The sequence below is a fragment of the Camelus bactrianus genome, chromosome 24 (genome assembly GCF_048773025.1).
Source record: "Camelus bactrianus isolate YW-2024 breed Bactrian camel chromosome 24, ASM4877302v1, whole genome shotgun sequence".
Taxonomy (NCBI): Eukaryota; Metazoa; Chordata; class Mammalia; order Artiodactyla; family Camelidae; genus Camelus; species Camelus bactrianus.
Window position 1 is genome coordinate 22,755,661 of NC_133562.1, and position 10,882 is coordinate 22,766,542.

At 40.4% G+C, this 10,882-nt stretch overlaps 1 pseudogene; it reads right to left on the reverse strand.

Annotated features, from left to right (window-relative positions):
• Positions 1-3,471: 3,471 nt before the first annotated feature.
• LOC105074285 (calpain-2 catalytic subunit pseudogene) lies at positions 3,472-6,258 on the reverse strand (annotated as a pseudogene).
• Positions 6,259-10,882: the final 4,624 nt, after the last annotated feature.

Sequence of the window (10,882 nt, forward strand, 5' to 3'; positions counted from 1 at the left end):
TTTATCAGGTCATTCTAAAGTTCAAGTCAGCATGGTAAATATGAATAAGGAGTCATATCTAGGGACTAATTAGGGACTCCTAATGAGGAGTCATATTTAGGGAATTGCAAAACATAAATCTCATTAGGTAACCAAGGCCCAAATCTTGAAATATCATTATGTTCAATTCTGAGGAATTTGCTATTATCCATGGGAAGTCATTGCCACATTTAATGCAGGGAAATGACATTAAAAATCACAGGCGCAAAGAGAAAGGGCGGTGAACCTAGAGATGAAAGAAGTAAGAAATTGTGCGAAAATCAGGTTAACAAATTATGAGAGCCTAATTAAAAAGGGAGTGGCTGTGGTTAATTGAGAGGAAGGAGTGGATTAGAAAGCTCTAAAAGGTCCAGAATGCTTAGAATTTAGGAAACTTACATGTAGAAAATACGGAAGGGGAAGTATGCTAGAACGAACCAGAGCTTTATATAGACTCGAGCCGCTGGGTGAACAGTGGTGTCCTTCACTAAAAGAAGACGCACAAAATGACTATCTGATTTAACAGGGTCAGATGAGGGATTTCTTCGAGGAGTTTGAATTGTCAGTGGGAGGTTGAAATGGAACTGTCTAGCTGGCAGCTGTTTGCTTAAGTTACTCAGTCATGTGTAATGTAAGGTTTAATAGCAATTGTTTAAGACCTATTTGGAAAAAAAAAAAAATGTTGCCTGCCCTTGTAAGGGAGTTGAACAATAATTAAGACCAAAGCTGACAGAGAGAGCCTTTCACAAGGATTTTTATGTTAATTTCCTTAATCTCCAACACCATTCTCATCTTAGTATATATTACAATTCTTACATTTATTAGAGAGGAGAAAACAAAAAATTGCCCTGGAGAAGTTGCTACCATAAGGTCACATTTTCTTGTGCATTCTAAAGCTCGGTCGTCTAAAATCTAGATTTTATATACCAATCACATTTCTTTCCAACATCTTTGTTTAAGAAGGGTTATGTCTGATCCTGATTTGACTAGAAGAAAATAGACAAAGAGTGAATATAATGAACATATCTGATAGCTATTCAAAGTCATTTTCTTTAAAGTGAAATTTTGCTTTTCCAAACACCTCCCTGCTCCCAACTATGGAGCTATTAATGCTATTTTAATATTATGCCATAATAATCATCATAATCATAATCATAATAAACCTAACATATATGCTGCTTCAGTATGCCTGGCACTAACATAAGTGCTTTATATTTATTAATTCATTAATTCCCCAAACCACCCAAGGAGGTACCTACTATTATCTTTGTTCAGAGATGAGAAAAGTAGGAAGCTGTAAAGCTTGCATTCAGCTTATATGTCGTAGAACTGGATATGTACCCACACAATGTGATTTCAGAGTCCACATTCTTGTCTACTACACTGCATCTCAAAACCATGTACTATCCTGAAAATCATACAATTAACAACATAAACTGACATTATTTCTGCCAATCCTGTCATTTTCTTGAATAAAATTCAAACTCATCAGCTTGGAATATAAATGAGGTCCAAATACTTCTGCAGCGTAACCTCTCTCCAGTCTACCAGAAAGTTCTTCTAACTGAGCCTTGCTGCTCGTATGGCCCTACTGAATGTCTCCATGATTAGATTCATATCCTTATGACAACTGAGATCACGACCAGATACACGAAATTGGTCTGCATCTCTGTCTTCTAAAAAAAACATGGATGACTCAATTTTAGGGTAGTGTCTCAATTACGTTTCCATTTCAGTAACTCACAGACACTTGAAATGCACAGATTGAAAAATAAAGAGCACACTATTATCTCTAATTATTTAAAATCTCAGTTTTTATTTAGAGCACATGGTGTGGTTAATTTACAAATGTTTAATTAAAGAAAGCACTCCACTTCTGGGCTTCTTCACGTCTTGAGATCCTTACCTGTGGAACCACATGTCACTTTTGATTGTATTATGTAAATATTTATTTATAGTCAAACTTGTGCCACAGATACACACTCACACACACACACACAAATGTATGTGTGCACATGGATAGCACAGTCCTTTTGATTGCACGAGTAGCTCAAGGATGGCCACATTATTCTGTATTTTACTATGATCATTTAGTGTAACTATCTGTGAGGCAACATAAAAACAGGCTATTTTTAGAGAAAACCTCTTTAGGGAATCTCTTCTGTTAACTCCTTTGCATAATCAGTTTCATTTCAGAAAAAAAAAATTGTGAGGTGTTCAAATATGCATTATTTTTGATTTTATGTCCTTTGCCTACAGGGTAGCAAAATAGAATGGGGGGAAAAATGACTGGCTTGGTTCTAGCACTAGCTTATTCCATGCATTCCTTAGTTTAATATGCATGCACTGAACACTTACCCATCTGTCTTCAGAAATCTTACAATCTAGTTGAAGATATAGAAGACATAATCATTCATTCAATAGTGTATCCAATCCACAAGTATTTATTGTGTCTATAATAAGCTTCAATGTACTTTGCATTTTATTACCCTCATAAACAATGAACTGTAATGGATTTTATTAAGTCTTCTGAGGGGGTCACGTATTACGAGAAAGAATAAGTTTGATACAATGTGTTGTAATTGCACAATGATGAGACATCCTTGTGTTCTAAGAGGGTGACTGGAAGAGCAAGAAACAATCTTGCAAATGAGACTGAATTTAAAGGGTGAATCCTTATTCATATGATCTTAGAGAACTAACAACGTTCTTGAACCCAGATAAATTCATCTGGAAAGGAGTAAGATTTTACCAGAGACTATACAAACTCTCTTGTGTGTTTAAAATAGCAATTGTACAAATGTATGCAAATAAAGGAAATATACCTAATGGAAATCAACAATATTCTCCCTTAGGCTTAAGATTTGGGGGAAAATAAAAAGCTTAGCGCTAGACTGTAAAGAACCTCAAATATCAAACTAAGGAATTTATGCATTTCACATATATCAATTGTCACCAGTTTCAGCATCCTTTCATCATTAAAAAGTATAGGACAATCCCCACCACATGAATATTTATTCATTTATGAATTATAGACACATGAAGCAAATACTTTCAATCTCAATATAATTCTCCAGAGTCTAGATAAACAGGGAATAATTTCCAATTCATTTTATAAACTCCATATCTACACCTCTCAAAATATTAGAAAGAAAAATGGTAAGACCAATTTTGATCAAGAACATAAATGACAACATTTTAACAAAATGTTAATAAACTGAATGTCCCAATACATTTTAAAGAATGGTAAAGTTGAATTAAATCCAGAAAAGTAAATTTGGTTTACCCTTAGGGTAGTCAAGTCATATAATTCAATACATTAAATAATTAAAAGAAAAAAATCTACAATAGACATAAAAAAAAATCATTCGATAAAATTCAACAACCCACTGATGATAAAAACAAAACAAAACTCAACTTTTTGGCAAACTAGGAATGGAAGAGAACTTTTTTTATTATGATTAAAAGTACCTACAAAATTTTCAAGGTAAACCTCATACTAAATGATATTTTCTTTATAATTAGAAACAAGATAATACACTGTATTCTCACTTATTTAATAATATACTAGAGATCTTGGTAGGAAGAACCTGTAGAAATATGATTATTGAGCAGCAAGACATTACGTTGTCATTATTCTGGTTTGTTTGTTTGTTTTTGGCCTGGGCGACTCTTATGTAACAGTGCATTTGGAAGAAGGTACGTCAACAAGGCAGTATTTTGCTAACGTTGCTGGCATCTTCCCAAGGTGAAGCCGGGAGACGAGCTGGCCTCCTTTTCACAGATGATGCTCTACGACGGCCCCCGACCCATGCACAGACGCCGGAGGCGGTGAAGGTCGCGGAGCTCTGAGGCAGGTGTCAGCAGCTGCGGACCGGACGCCGGGGTGGGTGAGGGGAATCCCTTCCGTCCTCAGGACACGCGGTGCATGAGCCCAGATATGCTCCAGGACTTGAGTTAAGACATAACTGCTAACCGATTTTATGTAAAATCTGTCTCTTATTTAACCCAAATGACAGAGCTGTGCTTCCCACCTGGCCTCTTCAGAAGCCTTCGTGACGTATCATATTTTTCTGTTTTACTCAAGGGAGGTGGTGATCCCTGGACTGCTGTCCATTAAATGCCACAGCTGCATTTTTCCCTGATTTAATATTGCTATCAATGGGAAAGTGTGTAAAACTAAACAGCGTGTATACTGTGTACAGACGGAAGGTTTTCTCTAAGGTTATCGAGGGTTAAGCAACTTACTTGTATTTAGTATAGTAACATGCAAATCTTTTACTTTGATCATCACAATAATGACACTCTGATACCTGGAAGTTCTGCTTTCTCAAGTAGACAGTATCATTATTTGCAGCTCTAAATATCAGTTTAAGTAAACGTTCCCATAATTTCAAGATCCAGATAAAAAGTTTCTCTGTGGAGGGTTCGTCCTTGGCTGATTTGCTTTCACGAGAAGTCTTCAGGCAGATTAGGTAGAACTTCAAAGCCCTGAAAAACAAGCCGAGAGATCTGGTCGAGCTCGGTGGTCCCAGTGTCCTCGGATCCAGCTGCTTGAGTATCCTGAATAGTGTTCCCAGTCGAAGCAAACACCTCACACAATTGTCAGCATCGATGGTGAGCTGCTCACCCGCAAGCCGAGTGATGATGACCCGGTGGAGCGGACAGCGCAGCTCGAACCCTGCTTCTTCCAGTGCCTTCCGCCTCTCGCAGGAGTTCACGGAACCGGATCTGCCTGCATCGATTTCCCGGTGAATTTTTTGGTACTTTTGAATCTCCGTCCAGAGACTGTAGAATTCCTTACGGCCCAGCTTGCCGCTCCCATCCAAGTCGACATGTCGGCCGTAACTTTGCAGGTCTCAGTGCTGAAGCCGTCGGACTCGCTCTCTTGGCGCTTTGCTGGAACTCGGCTCAGGACTGTCTGCAGCTCAAAGGCAGAAACCCCCGCATCCTCCCCCTGCCAGCTGGACAAACAGCCTCCCGCATCTGTCCGTCCATGTCGTCCTGGCCGACGTCGTTCTCTGCAAGATTGGCCTCGATTTCATTGTCCACAACTTGGTAGTCAGCTGTCCGAGGATGCAGAAGTCCCCGTCCCGGTTGGGCTCGAAGGTGGAAGGCATGAGGGCGTCCTCGCCCGGGGGCAGCTTGAAGCGGTCGCGCACCTCCCGCAGGTGGATGAAGGCGTCCAACCGCTCCCGCGCTCTGTGGGTCACGAAGAAGTTTTTGCCGGGGGGGGATGCTGGTCTGTCCAGTCAGCTCCTCCGGAACCTTGCAGATGCCGAAATCAAAGGTGCGCTGGTCCTCGCACCTTTGATTTCGCTTCCTCTGCCGCCGCCGGTGCTTCTGGATGAGGCCCACCAGGAAGGTGCAGCCGCTCTTCCCGCCCTCCTGGTGCTGGTCCTCCTCCTCCAGCTTGATCTGGTATTGAGGGTTCGTCCAGAAAGTATTCGGGTAGTTCCTGCAGCCGCCCGCGGTGGAGCCCCGCCTCCAGCTCCCATCGACGTTGGTGAGTTTCCACTTCTTGCAGGTGAGCGTGTCGGTTACAGGTCTCCAGGCAAGAACGGTGCCTCAGGAAGTGGCTGAAAGACATCCAGAACTCCCCGTCTTACTGCCGTCTGGTCAGCATCTCCCTCACATCTGGGTCCACAGTGTTCCAGTTCGGGCAGTTGTCGTTCCACGGCCCGGTCCACTCGACCTCTCCCCAGGGGTTCCGGCTGCAGATCAGCTTCTGCAGGCCGCGACTGCTTTCACCCTCCGCGGCTCCGGTGACCGAGTACGCGTGCCCTTCACCAGCTTCTGGAACGTGATGGCCCCCGAGTGCGCAGCGCTGGTGATATCGTTGGGGCAGCCAAGGAGAGAGCCCTTGTGCAGAGCCTTCTGGATGATCCTGAACAGGCTGGGCGGGGCCTTCCTTAACTCATGCCACTCAGCGATGCCTCCGGTGAAGTCCTTGACGCCCTCGGTGGCGGCACCCACGAGGGCGCTTCGTCACACCTGTTGATCGTGGCATAGCCTTCTCCAGCAGCGCGCTCCAGAACCCACTCCCCTCTGCCAAGTGCACGAACAGCAGCTCCCCGTCCTTGGTGTCCTGTCGTCCACCACCAGCTGCGCGCACTCGCCATGCTGCCAGAACTGGAAGGGGAAGATCCCCGCATAGTCTTCCTGGAATCTCTGGTCCAGGGGGACGACTCTAGCCAGGATTTCCTCATTCAAGGTGAGGGAGGCGATGGCCGGTGGCAGTCAGCAGTCACCCTGGACTGTTGCCATCACCTCCTCCCCTTCCAGTGCAGGACCAGGGACCTGAGAGCCATGCTCCCTGGGTGGAGGCTGGCTCTGCAGCTCTTCTCTGCTGTGTCCCCAACAGTAAGTTGTCATTGTTCTTAAGAGATAAATTGTGTATGTAAAACTTCAGTAGGATTACATTAGTTCGAATGCACTAGATCTGATCACAAAGAACCACAAAACTGAAAATAAAAATATGTATGTATCTGTATAATTGAATTGCTTTGCTGTATACATGAAACTAACATTGTAAGTTGACTACACTTCAATAAAAAATTAAAGTTAAAAAAAAACCATTTTATTCACATGTCATGTCTAATAAGGGTGAGCAGAGAAGTGCTCTTACCATATTGTCAGGAACCCCAGCTGACTATGACCCAATTAAGATGGAAGATTTCATATGTGGCTTTCACAATACCACTTGTAGTGAGAGTGGAAATGAAAACTGAAGTTGATCCCCAGCAAATGCATTTTTTTTCCATTCAGAAGTGACAAGTGTCATTTCTACTCACATTTTATTTATTTCATTGGCCAAGGCAAGTCAGGAATATGCCTAACTTCAATTCTATCATGGTCCCAACGGAAGAGACTGGAATATTTCTGCACATCCATAATAGGTAAAATTAGAATGTGCAAGTCAAATATGAGAACTAACAAGTGTTCAACAGAAGTGCTTGAAATGAACAAACAAAATATGTACATAGCAATTGCATATGCACTGGCAACATACAGTTAGAAATGTCATTGAAAGCCTCATTTAATAATGTGTAAGTTATTTAAAGTTCCAGAAATAAATCTAACCAAAGATACAAAACTGGAATGGACAAAAATTAGAACATCTTATGAAAATCTTATGGAATCTTTAAATAAATAGAGAGGTATACTATACTACCAGAAGTCTATAGATCTGTGGGTTTAGTGTTGTATAAGTTCATCTAAATTGGCCCTTGTATTTGCTTGTTTTCATAAAATCTAACAAATTAATTTCTAAAATGTATAAGAAGGAGCAAAGAATAAAGAAACACTGAGAAAATCAGCCAGGTAGTATGAACTGTCTTATCAAATAAGATAAAGTGTTAACAGAACATGAGATTAGCATTTAGATTAGAGCTATGGAATAAAAGCAAAAAAAAAAAATCTATACATATATAAAAACTTTATTTATAAGGTTTCTGAACTGGTATTGGAGATCATTGAAAACAGTTTGAATCTTCTCATAAGTAATGCTTAAAATTATCCATTTAATAAAGAAATTAAAATTTGATTCATACCTTATACTATACACTCCTGTCCATACCAGGGCCTCTCATTACAAGCCTCACCAGCCTTTTTCATTCATCCTCTCTTCTTCAACACTCCCTTCTTCCAGTTCCTAGAATCTTAATTATTTTGAGGGACAGATTAGCCTTTCTTCTGGAGCTGACAGATCAAGAGTTTTTACAATTCTACTGCCTCCACTACTAGTTTAAAATTCTACTTGGAAAAAAAAATCATCTTTGTTCTTCTCTGGACCTGCTGTGGCATCATTCTGAGAGGTAGGAGATAGAAAATCATTTAGTAGTCTATGCCTACAGTTTTGAGTAAGCTGCAATATTAAAAAATATTAAAAATCCTAGGAATGAAAACACGTTGGCTGTTATATACCCTCAAGAAACTGAAGACAGAAGCACATTTTGAAAACTATTGTAATTTCCCATTTGTGAGGCATGATGTTCTTGCCTCAGAGTGGAGACAGTGGAAACAGGCAAGAACATACACAGTCAAGCAATATTGTAGGGCGAAGATTGCATCAATGTAATGTAGGTGATAGAGGGAGATGGGAAAATCACCAAAATTTTGAATATTGGTTGCTGGTAGCCTCATCCCAATAGTGATGAAAATGGGATCATGAGTGCTCACAATAGGAAGTTGAGTGATGAAGGTGATGCTAAGTGTTAGAGAGCAGTATTAAATGCAAACAGGGATACCCAGCAAAACTTTACCAAGGTAGGGGTGAAACTCGGTATTGAAGTTTGGATTCAAGATAGAAATCCATGAAGCAGTGATTTACTCCATGGACACTCCCAGAACTGATCAGTATTTACTCAGTATGTTTAGTAAATACTGATCAATTTTGGGAATACTCATAGACCAAGACTACTGGTTGAATTGTTAAACTAAACAATCTTGTCTTTTTGTGAAATCTTTTCTAACAGTGAAGGTTATTCACACAGACTAAATCTGTATTCCTTTTTTTTTTTTTGCTTTTTTAAGAATCGAAAGGAAAATGCAGCTTGGTTGAAACTGCCTCAAAGGTTATATCAGACTTGGCATTGAGACTTTTTTTTTCAAATTCACTGTGGAAGTCTGAAGAAAATGATGGTTGTGATGAATAGTACTTATGGCATGTTAATATTATGATTATTAATAAAGAATGAGACCTACCTCTTTATTTATTAGAATTCTGCCGACTCCCACCTTTGAATAACTTACGTTAGTGCTTAAAGAAAACCTAAACGATAGACCTTTCCTCTGTTAAGACTGCACAAAAATCATGGAAGCATAGTGAGAGTCAGTTTCCTGGAGGAGTTGTCTTGGAGAATATTATTGTGAAGCAGGACCACAGGGCAGGGAGTTGGCAAATGCAGTAAGAAAAAAAATTATGAAAGCCCCTCTAAGGGACTTAGATATGGGTCTAGTTTTGAATTGTTCCATTATACACACAGATTTGTGCTTATGTGAGCTTAAATCATAAGTGGGAAAATTATTTAAATTGAGCTACTTAGAAATACCTCCCACAAAATCCAAAGTAAACCGTGTGGTGCGTTACATTTTTCAGGACACTTTATATTAGGAAATGTATTTTACGTTTATGATAGTTATCAAGCACTTATGTTCTACGGATAAAGCCCTATAGCATTAATGCTGGGTCTACTTTGCACAGCTGTGATGGTTTGCTCTCTTAACACAGCATAAGTACTTTTTGACCTTATGAAACTGATCTTATTTCTTGGTGGCTGGTTCAAAATATCAGGGCTGTATTCAAGGTATTGTTGGAGAATAATAAAATATAATAATAAAACCAATAATAATAACAATAATAATAATGTGTACTGTCTTCATATTTTATTTTGCTTTTCCTGGCTTCAATACCTAAGCATTCCTTTAGCTAGTTCTCAGTTAATTTAAAAGCCTGTGGCAGAGTATGAATGTGCCCTCCACAAAACCTCCAGCAGTGCAGATGGTCCCACCTCTGCACTCATGTTACCGAGTCCAAACTCGTTCTGCATGCTGCACAACAGGCCAATAAATCAGGAGACGAGGTGTTGGAGGAATGAATAGCGACTTTATTTGGAAAGCCAGCAGACCAAGAGGACAGCAGACTAATGTCTTGGAGAACCATCCTGCTCCAGTCTGAATACAGGCTCCTTTTATACAAAAAAAAAAAACAAAGGAGCGGGTGCGGTTGGTTGTTGCAAACTTCTTGCTGCAGGCATTCTTTGTTCTTGCAGCCGTCCATGTGGGTCAGGCCATTGTGTCCCTATAAACCTCCAACAAAACAAAGGTTATTCTCTATTTTGCAACTTGCCATCTCTACATCAGTGCAGAAGTGCTGACATCCTTAAAGGTCAGAACCCAGAGAATAGGCTCTCCTGTCTATTTCAGGCTAAAGGCAACATTGTTTCCCAAAAGGTGCATAGCTGGCAAGACTGAGCCTAGAAAACAGAGCACAGTGGTTAAAACTGAAGAAACAGATCCAATATAGAGTCAGATTTATTCTCTTCTAGTAAACTCAGAAGCAGATCAATTCTGTGAAACGGCTGTGGGCTGGAAGTCTCCGAGTGGGTTCTGCCCTCTGGCATGCAAATAAGAAGAGTGCATCTGATTTGAATTTCCAGTGCTTAAAAGAACTAATTCTAAGGTAAAAAGCTTTTCAGCTGCAAAAGTGTTCAAAATTTTGCTCTCTGCAGCCAAAATGTTTTGGTGAAGTTGTGTGCGACCTGGAATGATATGTTTGCTACATATTGCCTGGAAAACTGTGGCTACATGTGCGTGGATGTAGAGGATACAGAAATTGGAGAACGAAGAGGCAGTGGTACCTCGGATGTGGTCTACAAGCGCCATTCGATCTCTATAAAGAAATCCTATAAGATGTGGGGTTGGAATTTTAGTCAGTTTTCCTCCAGTTGCCCATATACCAGAATTCAAGAAGATTCTAGCATCCTATACATTAAATAGCAACCAGCTTTTACCTTACCATATTGTAAAGCAGTCCAGTATATTCCCCTGCCCTCGATCCCAAACACAAAGAACCAAATTACTGTAAGGCACAGAGTTCAATTCCCTTTTGTGGGCATAGGAATCTTGCTGTAAAAGCAAACTGAAAGTCAATGACCCCATGATAACCTCAAGGGCTTGTTAGAGGAAAAGATGTCCTAACCCACAATCCATGGATACATGACAGAGGTGGAGTCTCCACACCACACACCAGGGACTGAATCACCTGTTTGGATATTACTTTTAAATTAGTGACTAATTATACTGTAATTCAACAGAGATTGCTTTTAGAATTATTTCTTCTCTGTATAAGCCAGTTACCATT